We start from the raw sequence: 25,096 nt of genomic DNA, 5'->3' as shown, positions 1-25,096 counted from the left end.
GTACAAACAGTGCAGAGAAAATAAACTCAAAACATGCCCTGCGGGCTTACAATAGCATAAATCTGGAGAATATTTCTCCTTTTAGCACCTCCTCTCAAGCTCCAATCCGAACTGCCTTTTACAATGCCAGAAATCTCCTTAAATAGACCCCGGAGGGTTAAGGACTAGGAGTACATTCTAGAAAGTGCTAGTAGGCATCCACCGACAAAATAGAAGGTTCCGGAAGCTGCGTTAGAAGTCGGTGCAATTCTAGAAGAATCCAGAAACGGTAGCCGAACTTCCGGGAGGCATAACTTTTGAACCGTAACTCCGATTGACGAACCGTTTACATTTTCGGAAAGCTCTTGAAGCGCTCTATAGCCCTATGGACAAGCTTCACTCGTCCCCCATTTTTTTACCCTTTTTGAGGTCATTTAATGCCCCAAACTTGACTTTGAAGCATTCTTAGGGGGTCTCCAAAACCCATAAAACTGCAATAACTTTCAAACCGTGGGGCCTTTTGACCTGATTCTTTTTCTAGAATGCTCTAAATCTTGATTACATTCATCTGGCCAAGTCACACCTTCTAGGTCACCAAAATGATGGTCAAATTGCATGCTCCTATTTTTTTGGGATTTTTAAATGCACTGATAGTTGAACTATGAGAGTTGGAACCTTTATTTGAGCCAAATGGGTATCCAAAAATGCAAAGACATAAAATAGAAACTAAGTCTAAGTACATTTTTTTGGGTGACACAGGATTGCCCTTATACCTCTGGATGCTCCTGCATCAGACACCCAGGGTAGATTGAAAAGTGACCCTGTCACTTTATGGATGGTAGAGGAAATCCCAAATGGGAAACCTCAGCTGCTGAAATCCAAGTTGAGTCTTCGATTGGTCGTCCTTTCCATTTGACCAAATATTCTTCATACTATCTGTTTCTGGTACTCCTACCCACACGGTGATCTAGAATGTCTTCTATCTCCTCCTTCTTAGAAGCAGGAATTGGACACGGCTCTAAAACCAGCTCCTCATCTGCACCATCATCATGATACTCTGTCAAATCTGCAATGTTGAAAATGGGAGAAATGTGAATACCATCTGGCAGCTCCACCTCATATGCATTTCCTGAGTTATGTTTCTTCAAAATTTTGCAGGGGCCAAATTTCTTCATTTTCAGCTTGTTGTAGGTACCAACTGGAAATCTTTCTTTTCGTAAGTGCACCATGACAAGATCCCCTACTTGGAATTCCTTATGTCTTCTCTTTGCATCAGCCCTAGCTTTATACTCTTGATTCATCTTGATAATGTGTGCTTGAACCTCCTCATGTAGACGCTTGATGTGTTCAGCAAATTCCTCAGCTTCAGCACTTGTTCTCTCCCCTTGTTCTATCTTCCTCAATTCTGGTGCAGTCCTTGGGCTATTCCCATATACAATTTGAAATGGTGATTTTCTAGTACTCCTATTTACAGAGTTATTATAAGAAAACTCTGCCTGTGGTAGAATCAAATCCCATCGCTTGGGCTTATCTCCAACTAAACATCTCAACAAATTGCCCAGACTTCTATTTACCACTTCTGTTTGGCCATCAGTCTGTGGGTGATGCGTGGAACTGAATTTCAAGTCTGTTCTCAACTTCTTCCACAATGTCCTCCAGAAATACCCCACAAATTTAGTATCTCGGTCAGAAACTATACTCCTTGGAAGACCATGTAGTCTCACCACCTCTTTGAAAAACAAGTCTGCAATATGGACAGCATCATGAGTTTTGTGGGATGGAATGAAATGTGCCATTTTGGAGAACCTATCAACCACCACGAATACTGAGTCATTACCCCTTTGTGTCCTTGGCAATCCAAGAACAAAATCCATACTTATGTCCTCCCATGGCCTTGATGGAACAGGCAATGGCTGATATAGGCCAGTATTTTGACTAAACCCCTTGGCAACTTGACAAACTTGGCAACTCTGTACAAACTTCTTCACATCCTGTGTAATTTGAGGCCAAAAATAATGTTCTCTAAGAATGGCAATGGTCTTATCCCGACCAAAATGTCCTGCCATCCCTCCACTGTGTTTCTCCTTAATCAGATTTTCCCTCATGGAACTCCTTGGAATGCACAATTGACTACCTTTGAACAACATGCCATCCTGAATCAAATAGTCTAACCACTTGGTTCTATCTACAGCAACAGGTTCTTTACAAGATTTCCATGCTTCAGCAAAATCAGGATCCTCGGGGTACAAATTCTTGAGTTCATCAAACCCAACTACTTCAACCTGCATTGTTGTAAGCAACACCTGTCTCCTACTTAATGCATCTGCAACCCTGTTAGATTTTCCACTTCTATGCTTCAACACAAATGTATAACTCTGCAAGAATTCTACCCACTCCATATGTCTCTGATTCAACTTACCTTGGCTATTTAGGTACTGTAATGCCTGATGATCAGTATACAAAACAAATTCCTTTGGCAATAAATAATGCCTCCATTTCTTTAAGGCCTGAACTATTGCATAGAACTCTTGATCATAAACAGAATACTTCTTCTTTGCATCATTCAATTTTTCACTAAAATATGCAATAGGCTTACCTTCTTGGCTTAATACAGCCCCAATAGCGCTACCACTAGCATCACAGTCCACCTGGAATACTTTTCTCAAATCTGGAAGTGCCAACACAGGTTGTTCAGTCACCTTCTTCTTCAGCAATTCAAAACTTCTCGCAGCTGCTGCAGTCCATTTGAACTCTTTTCTATCCCCTCTTATTGTATCAGTTAGGGGTGCACATATGCCACTGAAATTCTTAATAAACTTCCTGTAAAAACTAACCAGACCATGAAATGATCTTACCTCAGTAGCAGACCTTGGAGTAGGCCATTCCAAGATGGCTTTTACCTTCTCTGGATCCATTTTGAGACCTTCAGGTGATATAACAAATCCCAAATAGACTAACTCCCTTTTTGCAAAGACACACTTCTTTAGATTAATTAACAGTTTCTCTTCCCTTAGCCTTTCAAGGACACTACGAATATGCAGTAAATGTTCTTCCAAAGTCTTGCTGAAAATTAAAATATCATCCAAATAGACAATAACAAATTTTCCCAAGAACTTCTTAAGTACCTCATTCATGAGCCGCATGAAGGTGCTTGGGGCATTCGTCAATCCAAAGGGCATGACTAACCACTCATAAAGACCCTCCTTGGTCTTGAAGGCTATTTTCCACTCATCTCCTTCTCGAATCCGTATCTGATGATAGCCACTCTTCAGATCTATCTTTGTGAAGTACTGAGCTCCACTCAAGCAGTCCATAAGATCATCCATCCTTGGTAAAGGAAACCGGTACTTGATGGTTATCCTATTTATAGCTCGAGAATCTATACACATCCTCCACTCTCCATCCTTCTTTGGTGCAAGTACTGCAGGTACTGCACATGGACTCAGGCTCTCTCGAATCAAGCCCTTCCTCAACAGCTCCTGAACCTGTCTATTTAGCTCCTCTTTTTCAGTAGGAGTCATCCTGTGAGTAGCCTTGTTAGGCAAACTAGCTCCTGGAATCAGATCTATCTGATGACTGATTTGCCTTACTGGTGGCAATCCATCTGGAACATTATCAGAGATAATATCTCCAAATTCTCCTAGTAAATCTGAAACTTCAAATGGTATTTCACTACTACCTTCTTTATCTTTCCTAGGAATCAAAGCATAGCACATACGCTGATGTTTCATGCCATCTAAAAACTTCCTTCCATCAACAAGACAAATCCTAGCACTGCTACATACCTTTTCACCTTCCTTTTTCATGGGCTTCAATTTGTGGCGAACTCCATCCTTTGTCAGAGAGTATGTGTTTGCATGTCCATCATGTATTGCATGTCTATCAAACTGCCATGGTCTACCCAACAATAGATGGCAAACATCCATCGAAATAACATCACAAAGGACTTCATCATGGTAACTACCAATTTTGAATTTTACTAAACATTGTTCACTTATCAGGACCTTATGATCATCTTTTACCCAAGAAATCCGATAGGGCTGGGGATGTTTCTCCCTCTTGAGCTTCAGCTTAGAGACCATCTCTTCGGATACCAAGTTATCAGTGCTACCACCATCAATGATCACATCACAACATTTATCCTCACACTTGCATCTGGTACGGAACAAACTCCTTCATTGTCCTGGTTCATTTTCACCACTTAGTAGGACTCTTTCATTTACCAAGGTCTCTCCTCTTTCTGCATCCTCTAAATGTGATGATTGTGCATCCTCATCCACATGAGCAACCCTAGCTTGGCCCTCAACTCTCCTATCTGTCCTTCCTTGTCGTTGAGGGCATTCAAAGGCACGATGACCTTCTTCATTGCAATGGAAACAGGTACCACGGAAGCCTCCTCTTCCTTGTCCACGTCCTCTACCTCTTCCTCTTTGATTTCCAAAGTCTTGATCACGGGAGCAGTTGAAACCCTCATTCCTCTGGTTTCTGCTAGTACCCTCATCTTCATTCTTCTTTTGAGTTTCATTGCGGCCTCCAGATGATCTACCGCTTCCCCGTCCTCCTTGACCGCGCCCTCTTTGTCTTCCTTCAAACCTTTTACTCAGCTTCTCTTCAACTCGTAGGGCAAACTGGTATGCTTCTTCAACACTGGTCATTCTTACTAGACTTAGTTCCTCCTGGATGCTAGGTCGTAACCCACTGATATAACGAGCAACCTTCTCCTTATTTGCTTCTGCATGCCCTGCTCTAATCAGGAGTCGGTAAAACTCCTCTGTATATTCTTGGACTGATCTTCCTGCTTGCTTTAACCCATGCATCTTCTTAAATAGATCAAGCTCGTAGTCCACAGGAATGAACTGCTTCTTCAATTTGTCCACCATGCGATCCCATCTTGTGATCTTCTCCTTTCCTCTTCTAAGTCTTTCCAGTTGAATCTCTTGCCACCAGATTTTGGCATGGCCTTTTAGTTTGGCCTTTGCAAACTTAACCCTATCTGGGTCCCTTATATCCTCATACTCAAAGTATTCGTCCAGTTCATTGATCCAATCGATCAACTCATCTGGTTTCAAATTTCCCGAAAATATACCCACTTCAATTGTAGGTCTTTTCCCAAACCTAGAAATGGCCCTAAAAAGCCTTTCCTCTACAGGATTCAGAACTTCCCCGTCAACTTCCATTACTTCCTCTTCATTGTCATCCTCACTATTGTCATCTGCGGCAATATTTGCTCCTCTACGAAGCTCCTCTTGCAATGCTTGTACTTGTCTCTGGAGGGCTCTAACCTCCTCAGGATCAACAGCTCTGGCCCTTCCACCACGCTCTCTTCGTGGAGGCATCTTCTAACTCGAACCCACAACCACACAGTCCTGGTGCAAACTGCCTCACAGTCGGCACTCTGTCTACACACTCAGGAAAACCTGCTCTGATACCACTTGATGGGGACACAACCCAACAACCAGAATAGACACAATAGAAAGGGGAAATTATATTAACTGAGAAAATAAGCTGGTACAAACAGTGCAGAGAAAATAAACTCAAAACATGCCTTGCGGGCTTACAATAGCATAAATCTGGAGAATATTTCTCCTTTTAGCACCTCCTCTCAAGCTCCAATCCGAACTGCCTTTTACAATGCCAGAAATCTCCTTAAATAGACCCCGGAGGGTTAAGGACTAGGAGTACATTCTAGAAAGTGCTAGTAGGCATCCACCGACAAAATAGAAGGTTCCAGAAGTTGCGTTAGAAGTCGGTGCAATTCTAGAAGAATCCAGAAACGGTAGCCGAACTTCCGGGAGGCATAACTTTTGAACCGTAACTCCGATTGACGAACCGTTTACATTTTCGGAAAGCTCTCGAAGCGCTCTATAGCCCTATGGACCAGCTTCGCTCGTCCCCCATTTTTTTACCCTTTTCGAGGTCATTTAATGCCCCAAACTTGACTTTGAAGCATTCTTAGGGGGTCTCCAAAACCCATAAAACTGCAATAACTTTCAAACCGTGGGGCCTTTTGACCTGATTCTTTTTCTGGAATGCTCTAAATCTCGATTACATTCATCTAGCCAAGTCACACCTTCTAGGTCACCAAAATGATGGTCAAATTGCATGCTCCTATTTTTTTGGGATTTTTAAATGCACTGATAGTTGAACTATGAGAGTTGGAACCTTTATTTGAGCCAAATGGGTATCCAAAAATGCAAAGACATAAAATAGAAACTAAGTCTAAGTACATTTTTTTGGGTGACACAGGATTGCCCTTATACCTCTGGATGCTCCTGCATCAAGATAGATGAACTCAAAGAAACACTCCAAGGTCTAGTGTTAAATACAGATAAGAGAGAGAAGACCCTGGATAAAAAATTGCAAGAACAGGGGAGGGAGCTGAAAGACCAAGGGAAGAGATTAGAGGATAGTTTTTCTATAATACAAAAAATGAGTAACAAGGTGGTGGCCTTGGAAAGGCAGCAAGCTCAAAGTGGCAAGCCTCCCCAATTGCAATATCAGGCTCCAAATGGTGGTAGGCCTCCTAATCAGTGGAATAGTTCTTTTGATCAAGGTCGACAAAATAGTCATGCTTCTGCTTCAAGCTCAAATCAGAATAGAGCTATACTCCCTCAAAATAACTTGGCCCAAGATCAAGATTTCTGTCCTTCTTGCAACTATTCTTATGCCTATTGCATGTGCCAGAAGGCAGAATCTTATTTGGCCCTAACTGACCAAGAACCTACAAAAAACAAATCATACAAGGAGGATCATCCCAAGGAGGCCTCATATATTCAAGGACGTGATGATTGCTCTTTCATGAATCATCAAATTGGGGAGCATTGTAATGTAAACTAGGATTCCGTTGCTCATAACACAAGAAGTAAGAGGTGAGCTATGGAGCATGCTGCCCCTCCTTCTCCTAAGCAGGCCTCAACTTCAAGTGCCACACCTCATATACATGCAGCAAACGAACAAACAAGTACTTCACAGCAGCAAAAGCAAGATTCTAGAAAGAAAGATGCAAGTGATCCTTATGTTGCCCCATCTCAACTTCTTATAAGTGCAGTGCCCAAAGTTTCTGCCAAATTTCCCAATACATCATTCAGTGTGGTAGAGAAAATGAAGAAGACAAATGTGAACATTTCTATGTGGGATGCTGTTGCTACCATACCAATCCAGAAGAGGATGCTGCAGCAAGAGTTAGAGAAGATTGAACCCAAGGATCAACCATCTATCATGGAAAGTGCCACAAGTCTAGTACAACCAGCAGGGGATGTGGAGACAAATAAAAAGGTTAGACCTCCTCCATTCTATGTTTATCTGATTATACTGGGCAAATTAGTCCACAGTTGCATGATAGATTCAGGGGCTAGTAGCTCAGTAATGCCTAGGTGTGTTGTTGATGCTTTAGGAATGAAATATGAGCCCATTGTTAGGGATGTGTTACAATTAGATGGTAGTACTATCAAAATTGTAGGTATCCTTAAGAATGAGGAGATGACCCTACATGCATGCCCTGGTTGCACTGTGATTCAAGACATATCTGTTGCTAAAGTCAAGCCCTATTTTGCTATCTGTCTCTCAAGAGACTTCACTGCTCAAATTGGTGGATTCATAGCTGCTGATTGGTCATATATGTCATTTAAGACCAGATATGGAGCCAATGCCTCAATTAGAGCAGAACCTCAAGCCCTTCATCACATTGAATCTTACACCCCCAACTTCATCAATATAAATTGTCCTATTCTAGAGATAGATAAAAATGACATAGTAAATAAGCCTACCACTTCCATAGCGGAGATTCTTGATATCTTCTTTGATGAGTGAGCAAAAGCATATCAGTTTGAGCCTATGTCAGAGACTCTTGAGACAAGCCTTAGTACATATTTCATAATAGAGAAAGATGCTCAAGTTCCTGATCTAATTGGGACTAATGATGATATAAATAGAACATGGAGTATGTACTTTGATGGCTCAAGGAATAGAAATAGATCAAGGGCTGGTGTTATGTTGATCTCTCCTGCACAAATAAGATACTACTTCTCCTTTAGGCTCCAATTCAGTTGCACCAATAATGTGGCCGAGTATGAATCTTTGATTCAAGGTCTCTTACTTGCCCAAAAGAGAGGGATTCAAGCCTTGAGAGTATATGGGGATAGTGAGTTGGTAGTTAACCAAGTTAGAAACTAGAATATCAAAAAAAATGGCCTACTCAAGTCTTACAAACACAGAGTCTGGGATTTTCTTGAGGGCTTCAATGCATTTAATATTCAGAGCATTCCTAGGAAAGAAAATAAACATGCTGATAGACTTGCAACAGTGGGTGCAACTTATGATGTACCAGGGAATCTTGAGGAAGAAAAGAAGCAACAAATAAAGGTGGTAGTGAGGCCTACCATCCCTGACAACAACACTCATTGGCAGGTGTTTGATTTTGATGAGAAAATTGTGAGTTTCTTACAGAATGAGGCAGAATTCTCAGATAGAAACTAGTCAAGACTACAAGATCAGTATGGTGATTAGATCATTCATCTCAGTTCTAACAAGTTGCCCAAGGGTTTCATTACCTTGGAGAGTTTCTTTAATCCCGATGATCAAACAAGAGGCAAAGGAATGAATCTAGGTGCAGAAAAGGATGATCATGCTCTAGTTACAACTGCTGATGGAAAATCTCTGAATATGGGGAAGGTATATTCTAAAATTGAGCAAGAAAATTTCATTCATCTATGTCAAGAATTTAATGATGTATTTTCTTGGACATATGATGACTTAAAAGGATTTGATCCTAGTTTGTTTCAGCATACCATAGATTTAATTGATAAGGCCAAACCAGTAAGGAAAAAATAGAGGCCAGTGAATCCTAAGATTGAGCCTCTAATGAAGAAAGAGCTATCCAAGTTGATTGAGGCTAATATAATTTTTCCCATCAAGCACTCATCATGGTTAGCCAACCTAGTCCCTGTTAGGGAGAAGAATGGTGAAATCATACTATGTGTGGACTTTAGAGACCTTAATCAGGCTTCTCTTAAAGATCACCATCCTCTCCCTCCCATGGAGAAAATCCTGTCCAGGGTCAGTGGGTCAAGGAGATTCTCTTTTCTTGATGGATTTTCTGGTTATAACCAAGTGTTAGTTAAAGAATCTGAAAGACATAAGACAACATTTAGTACTAAATGGGGCACCTATGCTTATTGCAAGATGCCATTTGGACTGACAAATGCAGGTGCCACATTTCAGAAGGCAATGGAGATGGCCTTTAAAAAATTAATTGACAAGTTTGTCTTAGTATACCTTGATGATATAACTATATATTCAAAAAATGTAGAAGATCATTTTGATCATCTAAGACAGGTATTTCTAAGATGTAGAGAGTTTGGGGTTTCCATTAACCCATCCAAGTGTGTCTTTGCTACAAGCCAAGGAAAATTATTGGGACACATTGTATCTAAGGATGGGCTGACCATTGGTCCAAAAAGAACAAAGGCAATACTTGCCCTTCCTCTTCCTAAACACAAGAAGGGGTTGCAAAGTTTCCTTGGTAGAATAAATTTTGTAAGAAGGTTTATTCCTAGTCTTGCTACCATGGTGAAACCTCTTACAGCTATGCTTAAGAAAGTTATGGTCTTCTGATGGACCAAGGAAGGGAAGGAGAGTTTTGAAGAGATCAAGATAGCCATAGCCTCAGCCCCTACTCTCATGAACCCAAATTTTGAAAAATATTTCATCCTCTACACTCTAGGTGGTGAGTCAAGTATCTCTGTTGTCTTGACTCAAAAAAATGACAAGGATGAAGAGCAGCCCATAGCTTTCTTTAGTGAAGGGCTTAAGGAATATGAAGATAGGTACAACTTTGTTGAGAAGTAAGCCCTTGCAATCATCAGAGCCTTGAAGAAATTCAAGCACCTCTTGTCCCACAATAGGATCCATTTGTTCGTGCCCCATGCTAGTATAAAAGATTTCCTGTTAAGCAAAGATATCAGTGAAAAGAGAGCTGGATGGATCACTAAGGTAATGGAGTATGATGTTGATATTCACATTACCAAGCTAGTAAGAGGGAAAGGGTTGTGCAAAGAAATGTTATCAAATTAGGATTCTGATGAAGAGGTTGCTATGGTAATAACGGAGCAGCAGGAGGAAGGAAATGTTAATGGTCCAAGGAGCTGGATAAATAATATGAAGAGCTTCTTATTAGGGAATGGATAGCCTCAGGGATTGGATAGAACTAAAAGGAGACAATATAGACTACAGTCCATTCCCTATGTTGTAATTGATGGTATCCTATTCAGGAGGGATTTTAATGGGACCCTATTGAGATGCATTGAAGAGGATCAGGCTGAAAGGATGATTAAGGAACTTCATGATGGCGCTGATGGTGGCCATTTCTCTGCAAGAACAACTGCCATGAAGATCATGAGGGCTGGTTATTATTGGCCATCTCTGTTTCATGATTGTTATGGATATGTGAGAAAATGTGAGAAGTGTGCTTTCTTTTCAGGCAAACAAAGGCTTGCAGCTCTCCCCCTTCGTCCTATTCAGGTGGATTAGCCCTTTACCCAATGGGGGTTGGATTTTATAGGCACCACTAGTCCTCCATCTAGTGCAGGTCACAAATGGATTTTGGCTGCTACTGATTATTTCACTAGGTGGACAGAGGTAGTTGCCTTGAAGGATGCCACAGAACCATCAGTTGTTGAATTCCTCGACAGAATTGTATCTAGGTTTGGTGCTCCTTCTACTATCATCTCGAACAATGCTAGGTCTTTTGTTGGAACCCAGATTTGTGCATGGGCAATGAATCACAATATCTACCTGAGCACATCATCAAATTACTATCCTCAGGGTAATGGTTTGGCTGAGTCTTCCAACAAGGATCCGATCAGAATCATGAAGAGGACAATAGAAGACAATCAGAGGGTCTGGCATAAGAAATTAAGAACTGCTCTGTGGGCTGACAAGATAACACCCAAGAGATCTTTTGGGAATTCACCTTTTGTGTTGGTATATGGTAGGGAGGCCAGACTCCCAATTTCATTGGAATTCCCATCCTTGGAGTTGGCTCATCAGCTAGAATTGATTGAAGATAATGCCATGTCAGTAAGAATGGCAGAGCTGATTGAACTAGAAGAAAAGAGAAATAAAGCTATATAAATCCTAGAGATACATTAGCAACGCATGAAGAGGAATTTTGATAAGAAAACTAGGATCAGTACCTTCAGAGAAGGAGATTTAGTTCTAAAGTGGGATGCAGATAGGGCAAAACCAGGAAGACATTCCAAATTTAATGCACTATGGAGTGGCCCCTATCTGATTGCTAGTTGCAAACAGGCTAATTCATTTAAGTTGAGTAGGCCAAATGGTGAAATTTTTCCCATTCCAGTCAATGGGATCTATCTGAAGCCCTATTTCTGAAAAATTGGGAATCCATGTACATAAGTAGTTTAGTTTCTTTTCTGTTGTTTCCTGCTTTTCAAGAAGTGCGTGGGCACAATCGTCTCCCTATGAGGTAGCAGATTTTAAGGTGTCTCAAGTTGTAGAAGAAGTTTTGTTTTTTTGTTTCCAGTTGCAGTTGCAGAGCTAGGGTTTTCAATGTTTTGATCTCCTCACAGAAGGGTTAGGGTTTTGCAGTTCTCAGATTCATACTTTTTTGAACCTGTGACCCAATGGATTGTTTACAGGCACTGGTCATGCATCAAGCAGGCTCATGCCCCATGTGAGTCGCCAAAAATGTTGTATTTTAATCTTCTCGCCAAAATTCATAATTCATATTGCCCTTCCCGACTTTGAAATGTCCATAATCAAATACCCATGGAAATATTAAAATACCAATCTTCACACCTTATAACATATTTTTTGCGGCCTGCAAGTTCTCTGCCATCAGATCTGAGGAAGATTGACAGTTGGTGCTATCTCACCATTGGAAGTTGCATAGTTAATACGTTAGTGACATAGCGCCAAGAGGACACGTGTCTGGTGGTCCAACTTGTAGGGTAGACATGTTTCGGTGGGTCAAAAAAGTTCCACAGCACCATGGGTGCTATGTTGCTATCATGTATTGGCCAAAAAATCTTCATAGCAACATAGCGCCCGACGAAAATGTCTTACGGCAGGCGGTCGGTTTCATGAGCTGAAAATTTCAAAAGCTGGCAAGGTGCCATGTCGCCATCGAAAAAATCACAAGTTTTTTGATAGCGACATAGTGCCCAGCTGGCCAAAGGGTGTTTCTACGGTGAGTCCTAGTGTTCGGCAGGAAAAGTTTGCGGCAACAAAAAAGTCACCACGGCGAGAGCTTCAAGAAAGTGGTTGAGTCCCATTTTGTACCTCATCTGCCCAGTTGGTGGACTCTGGTGCCATGGTGGCAAATCATTGGAAGACATGTGCAAATCAGAAGACATGTCATCGTTGGGCACCATGGCACTATGGGAAGTTGGCCTCGATTTTCACATAGCGACATAGTGCCTGGGCACCACGTGTCCCCTCAGTAGGGTCAAAGCAATACGGACCCTCCAGTTTGGTGCCGTGTCAGATCAAGGTGGTGCTTCGTTAGGCCAATGGGGAACAACCACGTATGCTAGGTCAGAATATAGATAGATCGTGAGACCGGATCTTCAACATGACCAGTACAGTAAGGGGTTAAGTTCTCTTCCGTCAGATCTGTAGAGATCAACGGCAGGCGCCATCGTGCTATGGATAAGCCACATGAGATTTATGATAGTGATTTGGTGCCTTGAGGATGCGTGTCCTTGTGGGTCCAGGTTTGGAGGTGCAAGAAATACAGACAGTGATATGTGGCCGATTTCCATTGATTGATACACTAAGGAGCAGTATCTATCGCTTATCATCAGATCAAGGAGAATCGACAGAAGATGCCATGTCGCTATGGTGAAGTTGTGTGATCTTTAGCATAGTGACATAATGCCCATCCGCCATTTGGATCAGCAGGGCTAGGTCTCACCAAAGTATGCCAGGTGTCATTCAAGTGTGGTGCGATTGTTGAGGTGGCACCAGATATGATGGGCCCAGGGTAAGGATAGCACAGTGATATGAAAATTCTTCATGATCGTTTGATTTTAAGGCCAATCAATGGTTGGCACTATCTCGCCATCGAAAGCTACACGGTGGATACCATGGTGACATAGCGCCTTGTTGACACGTGTCTCACTGTCTCAGCCAAGGCTGGCAGTTAGCAGCTGGCGGTTAGTATGATCATTACAGTTAATAATAACAGTTTGAAGGGTGGCGCAGTTAGTTCAATAAAAGGAGGTCAACCACAGAGGACTTCCTAGGTGGCAGAATGAAAAGATGTGATTGGCCCGCATGGCCCACTCAGCATGTGGAACTGTTTGACCTCATTGATCCTGTTGATTCATGTACCAAGAAATGAGGGTAATCGATTTGGTTGTGTGATTTGATCTTCATGATCAATCCCAACCTACCTGGAATGAATTCAAAATGGGGAAGAACACTCCACCATCTCAGTCAATCCATCTACCCAGTCAGAACATCGATGGTGCCATTTTCAGTCCTCTCAAGACACCTATTGCAACAAAGATCAGATTTTCCTCAGATTCCCATGATTTTCCTCTGCAGGACTTAATGGTAGGTAGCTACAAGGTCACTTCAGCAGCAAAAGATCTTAGTTATGCCTGAACTATAAAGGCAAATTTTGTAGTTTTTGTAGAGGACTCCTTTTCTGATTTCTCTGCTACTAGTCGCAAGTCTGCAGTGTAAAATTCCCTTTGTCTCTAAGCTGTACAACATTCTGTGTCATCTCCTTCAGCCATCAATGTATATGTGCATCTATCTTGCCTCTCATTGGTGTATTGTTGAGATCTGTGGCCTGCATACTGTCTCTATTTTCAGCCTATTGGATAATATATAAGTGAAATCCTTTTCCTTGTGTTATTCACGTTGGTTTCCTGATTTGTATGTGGTTATTGATTGATATAAGTCTGGGTGTGTATGTCTTTTGAATGTTATCTTGGTTTTGTAGTGCATATATGGGCAGAAATGAGTCTGAACATTCTATTTTGGTGCATCACCTCCTTAGATTAGACTAGGTAGATTTTCTTTGACACTCTCCTTCTCCCTTTTCCTCTCCAAGAAGTAGATTGGTGCACCCTGATAGTAAAAGGAAGCCAGCCTTCTCCGGAGACTCAACCTCGCAGTTCAAGTCCCATAGCTTGGAGGTTGTTTCCGTGTTTCACTAGGTTGTCCTCAAACATAGGCCTTGGACTAGGGTGCAAACCTAAGTGACAACAATAACCTAAATCATTTGACGAAAAATAGAACTATTTTGAATGAATTAAAGTGGCACTCAAGTATATCATCCAAAATGCCATAGTATCGATTTTCAGATTGTTGAGGATGTATGTCAGTTCTAGATGAAATGTTTGTAACTGCGAAGACAACACTTATCCCAGAATCACACATTTTCTTCGTTTCATCTAACTTTTTTGTGTAGAATTTATAGCCATGGTAGTACATAGCTTTGTGTTGTTTGACGTGCAATTATTCATACATGTCAAGAATCTTCTCACTGATCTATGAGTTGATATTAAACTTATGTCTCATGATTAGTAATCTTATGCATACCTTTGTACCTCTTAAGCCATATATTAGATCAAGTACCATTGGCATACAATGAGCTTCTTTAACCAACAATGCAACACCATCCCATATTAATAAGCGAATTTTTTCTTGAGACTATTCAATCGACACAGTCATCCAATCAAGATTGTTTGCAATATACAAGTGTAGTGCATCCCACTCACGACCAACTATAAAGAAGAAAATTACACCAGTTAGAAACAACTTATATATATTGATGATGGATAAGAATTATTAAATTACAAAAAAAAACTTATAATTACCTCTCACCCTCCTCAATCTACCTTTCCCTGTCAGGTACTCTCCATTGAATTTGTCACTATAGTTGGGATCCCAAATACAATCTAGATGGATATTTGCTGCAAACTTTGGAAGATATTCACTGATATACACCATGGTCTGGTATATCATATATCCCTCTATCATAGAACCCTTAGGACATGCTCTTTGTTGAACCAAACCCTTCATAAATTTCAAATGCCTCTCAACCATCCACATTGATCTAACTTGTACATTTCCACACAATTCAATCTCCTCAACTTGATGTATGAGGTAGTGTTCTTGAGCATTGAAAAATGTTGGACGTAAACACTTTTGCATTTCACACATAAGCTGTGGAATTTTTCTCTTCCAATACTTTATATCTTTTTTATCAATTTCTTTAGATGATAACCACCTAAATGAGATTCAACATGCAAAAACACATAGAGGAGATTTCAAATAAAATTATACAATAGATTTTAGATAAAAAGTTACAAATCTAAGAAAAAACACTCTTCTAATCTCATGTATTTTCCAAGATCATATATAACTTGTTTAATACTGTTGTCAAACTATTGTGGAAAGGATAGAGGTAGGATGAATTGCAATCATTAAAAAATGATCATTTCAATATATTATTAAATAATGCAATTGGTACTACATTCAATCTTACAAATATATTGTAAATAGAAAACATGACTTACCTTGAGGAAGGTATGCCAATCATGTGTCTTCAACCCTGGCCCAAAATCACCTTTCTTTGATAGAAGAGTGCTTATATTTGTAGCAAATCCTATTGAAATTTTTTTTTCTTTTATGACTTCTTTTAATGCATCACTTTGTTGCTCTGTTAATAACCAAGGAAGGGAACTTTTATTTATGCGATTTCCATTCCTATTTGATTCAATGAAAACTTTTAGTGCATGATTAGATTCATGAATGTCAGTACAAATTTTAGCAATTTTTTCTCTATCATGTCTTCCATCCAACATTTTTCATAGTGTCTCTGTTACATTCTTTCCAATATGAATAGCATCAAACAAATGCGTGATTGGGAGATCCTTGTAGTATGGTAACCTACTAAATTGAGTAGGATAACTTTTCATTCCTCTAGGAAGTTGGTCATTAATGCCTTGATGACCTCCACGAGCATCAGTTATAGCATTAGTAAATATAAGACAATATCAAAATACAAATTGTAAACTTTGGATGACAAATTGGACATTACCTCGACGATTTAGTCAATCGTATTCCAACTTCCATAAATGAGGTGTCATTCTTCATGGCCTTGATGATGTCTCTTCTTTCCCATTGAAAAGATGTTTTCCAGCAATTCGACACCTATGATTATTGTGGAGAAAGTTTCTAGACTCATCAAACACCTACTTTCCTAAACTTCTTGAATGATGACATTTCATCTTCGAACCACAAACTAGACATACAAATTTATCCTTTGTCTGAAGACCTTAAAGATCATTTATAATTGGATCATGTACAATTATCATGCATAACTTAAGCATTTGATAGTAATGTGTAAGAACTATAATAGACCAGAAATATGTGATCTTAACAATATATCATACCGCAAAAATGAGTTAGCCCAGGAGCATCATGTATTGTCCATACAAGCATTGCATGGAATTGAAATTGTTGATGTCCTATCAGTCTAGAGATGTCATACATAGTGATGCCATTCCATAACTTCAACAACTCATCAATTAGGGGCTCAATAAAGATGCTCATATCTTTAACTTGGTATTTACCTAGCAATTGAATGAACATAAACATTACATAATTATTATAACCATTTTCATGCACTATTTATAAATTAATTTAGATAACTATTAAAAAAAAAAAACCTGGCACAATCATTGACAACATTATGTGCTCCCTCTTTATGGACATCCAAGGAGGAATGTTATTGTTAATAACAAAAATACACCATACTGAGTAAATAGATCTCATATCTCCATATGGATTGATACCATCCACTACCAATGAAAGTTTCAGATTATGAGGTTCTTCTTTAAAGTGTGACCATGTTTCTTCTATCTCTTTAAATGTAGAACCATCGACAGGCATTCACATAATTTCATCCTAACTTCCATTGCGTGCAAGGTAATCCATAAATTGTGCCAAGTTAGCACACCTGAATAATCGTTCCAGACGTGGAATAATGAGAATGTACTGAAGAACCTTGTGAGGCACTTTTTTTTTTATTTGATCTTATCGATATCTACTATCATGACAATCAGGACATTCTATTGCAAATTCATGTTCTTTATGATATAGAATGTGATCATTGGCACATGCATGTATTGTCTGATACTTCATTTCAATTTGATCCATAATGTTTTATGGTAGTAACAAATATGCATTGTTAATATAATGAATAGTAATTGTATGCTAACCTTGAAGATGACAAAAATGACATACCTTAGCATACGTGACATTGCTACATTGGATATGCTATTCATAACTTTTAAGTTCACCAACAACACTATAGCCGATAGTAGAGTTGTTTGGGAGCCTAGGTATAAGGGCTCAGGTGCCTTCTCAAGTAAAGGTATATCAAGACCATCTTCATCATTATTATCAGATTCGCTAGTACCATCATTGTGAGCCTCTTCATCACTTGCCCCAATACCATCTTCTTCCATTTGAGTGTTATCCTCAGCTTGGATATTCACACCTTCATGTTCCTCCAGTAGGAAATCCACATTCAGCAATGGACAAAAATTGTGGCCCCCTTCAACATGACCATATTGCCTACAATGACTCTGGGCTGTTGTGATTATAATTCTTTGATTCTTTAAACCCTTACACTTTTTGCAAGGACAATAACATTTATCAAGTTTTATTCAGAATTGAGCCCACAATGCAGCCATTATCTCATTATTTTCTTCTAGATTAATATTTTCAGGCGTGGTCTTTCTTCACAGGAAAATATACCTACAAATAAATTGGACATGTTGTGATTAATGTTTATATCTGCACATATGGTTTTTGTTAATTAATGTTTTCAAATGTAACTAAAATGATTACAAACATATCAAAAAGGACCTTCACAGGGTCTTATTACATCAACTGTTCTAACATGGTCATGTTGGTTATCTTGAGACCTTAATGTCTTCTCATGCCTTCAACCTTGACCTTCATGCTCCTACATCATTCTCCCAAGGATCAAGGAAAGTTGGATCATCATGGAATTGAGTAGGCAGACCTTCTAAGAAGTTGCAATACTTCAACCTTGTAAGTGTCATGTCAATGCAATGGGTACTAAACAAACAATTTAAGTTGATGAGAAATGGTTGTTATGAATTCAAATTGTAAGTATCACCTCAATGCATTGGGTATTAAAAAAACAATTCAAGCTGATGAGTATGGGTTTTTATGAACCACAACTCATGAAATATGCATTAAGTCTATACCTGCTATTTACAATGAGTATGGGTTTTTTTTCTAGGAACATACCTATTGTTTATAGTCAGTAAGTTTCTATATCCTCTAAAAACTTTGAAGCAATGAGCCAAAGTCACACGGTTGAAGATGATCATTGTCCCCTCAAAGTGTCATCGTTTGATAAATTGTTGCATTGAAATATGATCTAGAAAGGGCCTTTCCACATAGTATGTCGGCACTATTTGGCAATCATCGATCATGTGGTTATTGTAAAGAGGCTAAGGACCAAACATGGAATCATGGAGATAGTGCACGGATGTACAAGGAAAATTTGTTGCTCTTTAGCTACTAATCTTGCTTTGTGCTTGTCAATTAAAACATTATTTTTAAACTTGACCTTAATACTTTTTATAATCAATGGTTTTCTTTCCAATGTCTATCTCTCAACTAACCACATTTTTTCATTTTTCTTTCCTTCTTGCTTCATCATAAATACTTGGTTCACAAGCACTTATGGTGTTCTTCTTGCTAAGATTATGAAGTGGACAATGACTTTCAATCTAGATAATCAAATGTTTGGCTCAACTTTTTTGGGTATGTTTGATGATATGTAGTGCACTATAAATTTTATCTTCAATGAAAGGATTAGCACTTCTAATTTTCAAATGGTGATCAACCAGAACTAGCTGACAATCTAACCTAAAAAATACATTTTATGCCAAATTCCAATCACAGTTAAAGACATTTAGCTATTGGAAAATGGCAAGATTATGTCTTATTTCAGATATACAATAAAATGGGCAAGAAATGTGGAAGAACGTTAAGTTTTTATCCACCAAAACATGAGTAAAATTTTATAAACTGAATGTATTTTTAAAAATAATGTCAATTCCCTTCAAAAGAAATATTTTGAATGCAACTTACTTGCTAAAGATATTTCAAGTTCAGCAACTCTTTAATCATAGGATCCACAATAGTTGGAAGCTTTGCCCTGTTTGTCAGTTGTGGCTTGGCCTGTAGCAACAAAAAATTCTTAGTATATGCATCTCAACATTTAAAAAATACATCAAGCAATTCAGGTCATTTATAGTCTATAAATTAATTTGCATTTGTTTCTTCTTTAACATATTCGACAGTCAAGTACAATTAATAGGAATACAAGAGCAAAACTTGGAATTCTACTAATGTCATCAATGTTAATCTTGGGTACTAGTACAAAGCTAGTAAGAAATCTACAGTTGTACCAACCAAGATATTTACAAGACTTGATCACAAAAGGTTCATTTAGCACAAAACAACTTCAAAAATATTGTATATATACACTCTTTGATGCTGTCAAAGGGAACAATTATTTAAATGATGTTTTACATAAGAATTGCTAGAGGAAATGATAAGCATGAAATATATTCAAGTTTTGACACTAAGGAATTGAAACATCCGCACTCAGGAATTGCCTAGAGTATTTAAATTCACTCGAATTATGCCTTACAACTTCTTTGAAAAACAATGATTTAGATATTCAGTGGTATCTTAAGTACTATATATATGCTAGTTCTTGCACCAAGCATAGGTGCAAGAGTATAGTCGATAGTGGCATGCAATTGATCATTTTAGAAATGTGGCAGCTAGTAGCATTGTTTTATAGAAAAGCCCTATACTATTATTTGGTTAAAAGATAATTAGAACTAAAGTAAACATGGTGTGCACAACTAGCATCATTTGATTGTTTTCTATTTTGAGGTGTAGAATATTTGGTGGATCTTATTTTTTGTGGAAACTATTTTGAGCAAGGATATGCTAAAAATGAGTTCTTCTTCTACAACCATAAAAACATTATCAGATTCACCATCCAAACTATTGAGTTTCAACCAAATATAAATATGTAGTTTACGAATAGTTGGCCTAAATGGTTGTTGTTATAATTGAGAATAACACCAAGCTTGATTTGATGAGTTTTTTTTATTGACTTGTAAATTTTCTAATAATTCAATAGATTACCCCATTGATAAAAAAACATGAAAATGCATTAGCTATTATTGTGGAGTTAGATCTCAACATTGGCTCTAGTATTTCTTTAGTTGGCAATCATGCATTGGTTAGATGTGGATTATCACCAGCTATTGCAGATGATGAAAGTGATACTATGTATGAAGCTTCTAATATAGGAACTCCATGAGAAGCTAGAGATCATTTAATGGAGATTTGGTGATGAAAAATAGGTTCTCTAAAGATGAATAGAGCATGTTGAAGTTAAGAGGGCTCATCAAAGTGTTTGTTGAAGTGTCCTATGTGTTTTTTGACAAGTAGGATTGGTTATAAAGTGTAATGTCCTCATTTTAGCTCGCCATGGTTTATGTTTGGATTGACCTATTATTGGCCCTCGTAGGTTAAGGCTGATGGCTAGAGGGTCCCATCTAGCAAAACAAGAGGATCTTTCCCTTCTATAGTATAGAAGTGTTTACGATTGCTCCTCGTTTGTTTCAGTTAGGTACACTTACAATTTATAGTAAGTTATGTATCCAACATTTCTACATTTGGCAAGGCACTTGGACCGATCTCAACACAGTGATGACCCTTGGCACTACTAATTTTATTAAATATTCAGGGAATTACTAGTTATAGTAGGTTAGGAGTTAATAGAGAGAACCATTGATATTTTTAGTAAGGCAGTTGGTTGTGCGATGGAAGCAATGGTTGACCAACTAGTTCAGATGAGACAGAGAGATGATGAGTAATCAATGAGATATTAAAATTATAGTAACAGTAATAAAGCTATTTATAATGGTTATATTGTAAATTTATTACTTATCTTCATAAAGTATTATTGAGGAGCCATTATATTTAATGGAAAAGTATGACTTTAATAATGACATAACTTAATTCAAACACAAAAAAATAGTTATATAAGTCATTAAAGTGACATATTGGTGAAGCCTCATGAGTCAAACTTTATTGAGGAATTATAAAAGCCCTAGAAATGAAATTGATTGATTTTTTGTTTATGAGTTTTGACTTTTATATTGGATGTTCCAGGGAAGAGTGCAATGTGACCTAGGATTTTATATTGGATGTTCTAGGGAAGAGTGCAATGTTGAGTTAAAAAACATTATATGACTACTCTGAGTCTTTATTTCATTCAAAGCATGAAATTTAGTACTATTCCTAAGTTTTCATAGCAATCAAACCATGGATTTTGTATTGATTGATTCTAAGACTTTATATTATTCAAACCATGGATTCTAATGTTAATTCTAGGTTTTTATGGCATTCAAAACATGAACTATAGAAGAATTTATATGGTCTGAAGGGATACTACCCCACACTTCTCATCACCACCCTTGTATTCAAATGTTGTTCTTGGACTCCTGGGATATTATTATTGGGTAAAGCTTAAACGGTCTTGAATTTGTTTGTTTTATTTTGCTATTTAGGGCTCTTTGGAAAGGGAGATCCTGGCAGTGGCAAGCCCAAACTTTAGATTATTGTTACTTCTATGGCTTTTGGTGGAGCATTAATAAGTTTTGTTCATTCTATGAGAAGAAATACACATAAGAAAATAAATTCATTCAAAAAACCTGTGACAACTTATCATGACAGACAAAATGGATATGATACCTTCTATTTGGAAAATAAGTAAATATCTCTAAGGAAATACCAAATTCAAACTCATGCTCAGGTTGCATGTGTCAAAATTGCCCATTTACCTTAGTCACAAGGCTAACTGACTTATCAAGAGTGTGTATCCCACAAATGAAATTGGTATAAATGTTACAACCACCAAATTTGGAGGGCATGGAAATTCAGTCATCACTATCCTATGTAGTACACTTAATTTCATATGTTGGAATCATTTTGTGACTTATACACATGATAGTCCAATAGTTTTTAATGTCATCTTCATCACAATTTTTCTATGATAGTCTAATAGTTGCAGGTGGCATCTTTGTCACAATTTTTCCATAATAGTTTTGTTGGTATGAATTTTTGCATAATCGAATTCCTTTGTCCAAGGTATAGAAGAATTCAAATTGGGATTCACCTATGGTGAATAGGGTTCTAGCCAAGTCATATTTTGTAGGTCTTTGAAGCAAATTTTTGTGGAAACCCTAGGTCTTGTTTTATTTTAAATTTTTCGGGTGCAAAACTAAAAATATGCAAAGATTCCCATCCTTTTCAAACTTTCCACGCCCTAAGTCACATCTTTTCTTTTGTGTTTCTGACCACTTGATCCTTAAAAGATCTACGACAATCACTATCTCGCTATGAAAAGATACAAGTATTTTACCCTTAGTGACATAGTGACCACCACTAAGTTGAAAAGCCGTACCGTCAAGTGGAAATAGAGTGACTGAAGATTGTATTGTTTTAGAGATATTTCATCACGTTTACAACAAACATGTTAGAACTTTAAAAGGAATTACAACATTGAGATACAAAAGGCGTCAACATAAATCTTAGCTTTTTTTATTAGTTTCTTTGTCACTTTCGAAGAAATTGGGCACTTTGCCATTAGCGACATGATGCCTTCACCAAAAATAATGGCCAATAGTCACTTTTAAATTTTTTGATGATCGTAAGTTTTTTTAGGCTGCATGGTGCACGTGCTATTTTATTGTGTCAGATGCATTAACGAGGGTAGTTATGACTTCACTTGCCTTTATCTTTCTGACCCTAAATTTTGATGAGTCACCAGAAATCACTATGTCACTATCGAAGAATTGGTGTCTCTCGCCGTTAGCGACATAGTGCCCAGACAGAAAGTAGTACTGTAGCAACTTTTTAGAGTAAGTGGCTCCTAGAAAGTACTCCATCAGATATCAATTATAAAGCTTTGGAACATGCTGGCATCTAATGGGCTACACATATACGCCAAGAAAAGAAAAGACACTGGGATTTTCTATGTTGCTATCGAGAACTTGTGCTTCTCGTCGTTAGCAACATAGCACCTAGTTGAGAAATAAACAAATGTGGGCCCCAAGAAGCAGGTAATATAGCCAAGATTTCATCACGTCATGAATGATTGGACCCACGCCCTATTCACAAAATATATGAAAGATTGATCGTCAGATCTATCTCAAATCCATGATTGTCACTATCTCGTTATGGCGAGTTGCACAAAGGTTACGAATAGTGATATGGCGACAAGGGGCCAACCATATTTCTTTTGAGCAATGCATCAAATGTCATCCGCATTATCAAATCAGGATCAATGGCGGGCGCTATCTCGCTATGGCAATGTGCTCACTCTTTATGTATAGTGAGATAGCACCAAAGTGAGATGTGTCCTCAGAGTTCTGTGGGTCTAGTTCAGAGGCACCAACAATGAAGGAAAGGTACACATGGAAAATTTTCATTGGGTTGACTGCTAGCTTGTCAAGAGGAACATGAGTCATCTTTGCTTGCATCCCTAGATCGTAGGATTTTTCATAAATCCATGGTGTAAATTTGAATATAGAAGGTGATGCCACCCTGTGCATTTATGAGAGATGAAAGCTTCACATGTGAAGAAAAATAGTGTATAACACATAAGATTTTCTTAATTCCACCATACTCAAACAAAGATTTAGCACATTTCTAAGCAGAAACAGTTGTTGAGAAGACCGTGCTGGATTCGGTAAGATTGTGGAGCAGTTTTTTTGTAGAAAGATTGCAGTAACACTGAGAAGAACTAGAGCGAAATTCAAAGTAAGTACTTGCATTAGAATCCTCCTTCTGTTTCAATTCCTTTGAGAGTTAATTAAAATGGCTCCAAAACAGAAAGCGTTTTCTGCTCAAGAGAACTATTTGGATAGGAATGTCCACGATGATTTGCTTGAACTGCTCCCTTCTTCCATTGTTGAAACTATAGAAGTTAAGAGGCTAATTTCATTAAACCCTAGGCTGAAAATAGCAGATGGGCTGTATGACAAAGGAAACTAGGTTAGGGATGCAACAACTTCATAGACTAGTCTTGTTTTATTCAAAAAATGGTTTTTAGAGACGAACCTTTTTGCCCCACACGCCAACATCTGGTGGTAGTTCCCAATGTTTTCATGGATTATGATCTTTTGGAAGTTGAAGCTAAGAATTATGACCAAGCCCTTAGGGTAGTGAGGAGAACTAATGATGAAATCTTGATTACAATCAGTGCAGAGGAGATTAGGGAAGTTTTTAGTTTAGGGCCTGTCACTGATTATCATGTGCCCATTGATTTGAAAGGGTTAGAAAATGAGTATATGTCTAAGAGAGATACAATTAGGCAAGGAGCACTGAGCGCACACATAGGTAGAATTGGAACACTACCAGCAATAAGAGCAGCCTCCAGGGAGCCTTTTAAAAGGGCATACTTCAATTCTAGGGCTATAGAAATATATAGGTCCTTGTGTAAAGTTTTTGGAAGAGATGAAGAAGAGTTTGTGCCTGTGGATTTTATGTATATGATTACTCAAATTTCCTCTTTTGGTGTTCATATAATTTTTTATTTTTCTTCTTACTTAGCTGAGGAGATTCACATTGGACTGATTGGAATTGCTAATGGTAAGGTGGAAAAAACTTTTGGCCATTATTCTCTATTAATGCACATGTTCTTATTCAAGGGAGTAAAATATTTTAGTAAAGAAATAGAATTAGATAGAGAAGAGAGTGGGGAAGCATTACTAGTTCAATTTTGGAGTGTAGATATGACTTGGGATGCAAAGAATGCCAATTTTGTCAGGTTTGATAGGTATTTCGCTTCAAAGCTAAAATGCCTCCTATTAAGGGACAATCTGAGAATCCCCAAAGCATTAATGAATCTCATTAGGCCTATGGACAACCCAAGTGGTTTGAAAGTTTCACATAATTGGGGAGATGTCATTCCATATTCTGTTTATATTGTATTTAGAAT

Source organism: Cupressus sempervirens, chromosome 3, assembly GCF_028749045.1.
Source record: "Cupressus sempervirens isolate cs-2001-9-10 chromosome 3, ASM2874904v1, whole genome shotgun sequence".
Lineage (NCBI taxonomy): Eukaryota > Viridiplantae > Streptophyta > Pinopsida > Cupressales > Cupressaceae > Cupressus > Cupressus sempervirens.
Note: the sequence above shows the minus strand (reverse complement) of the source record.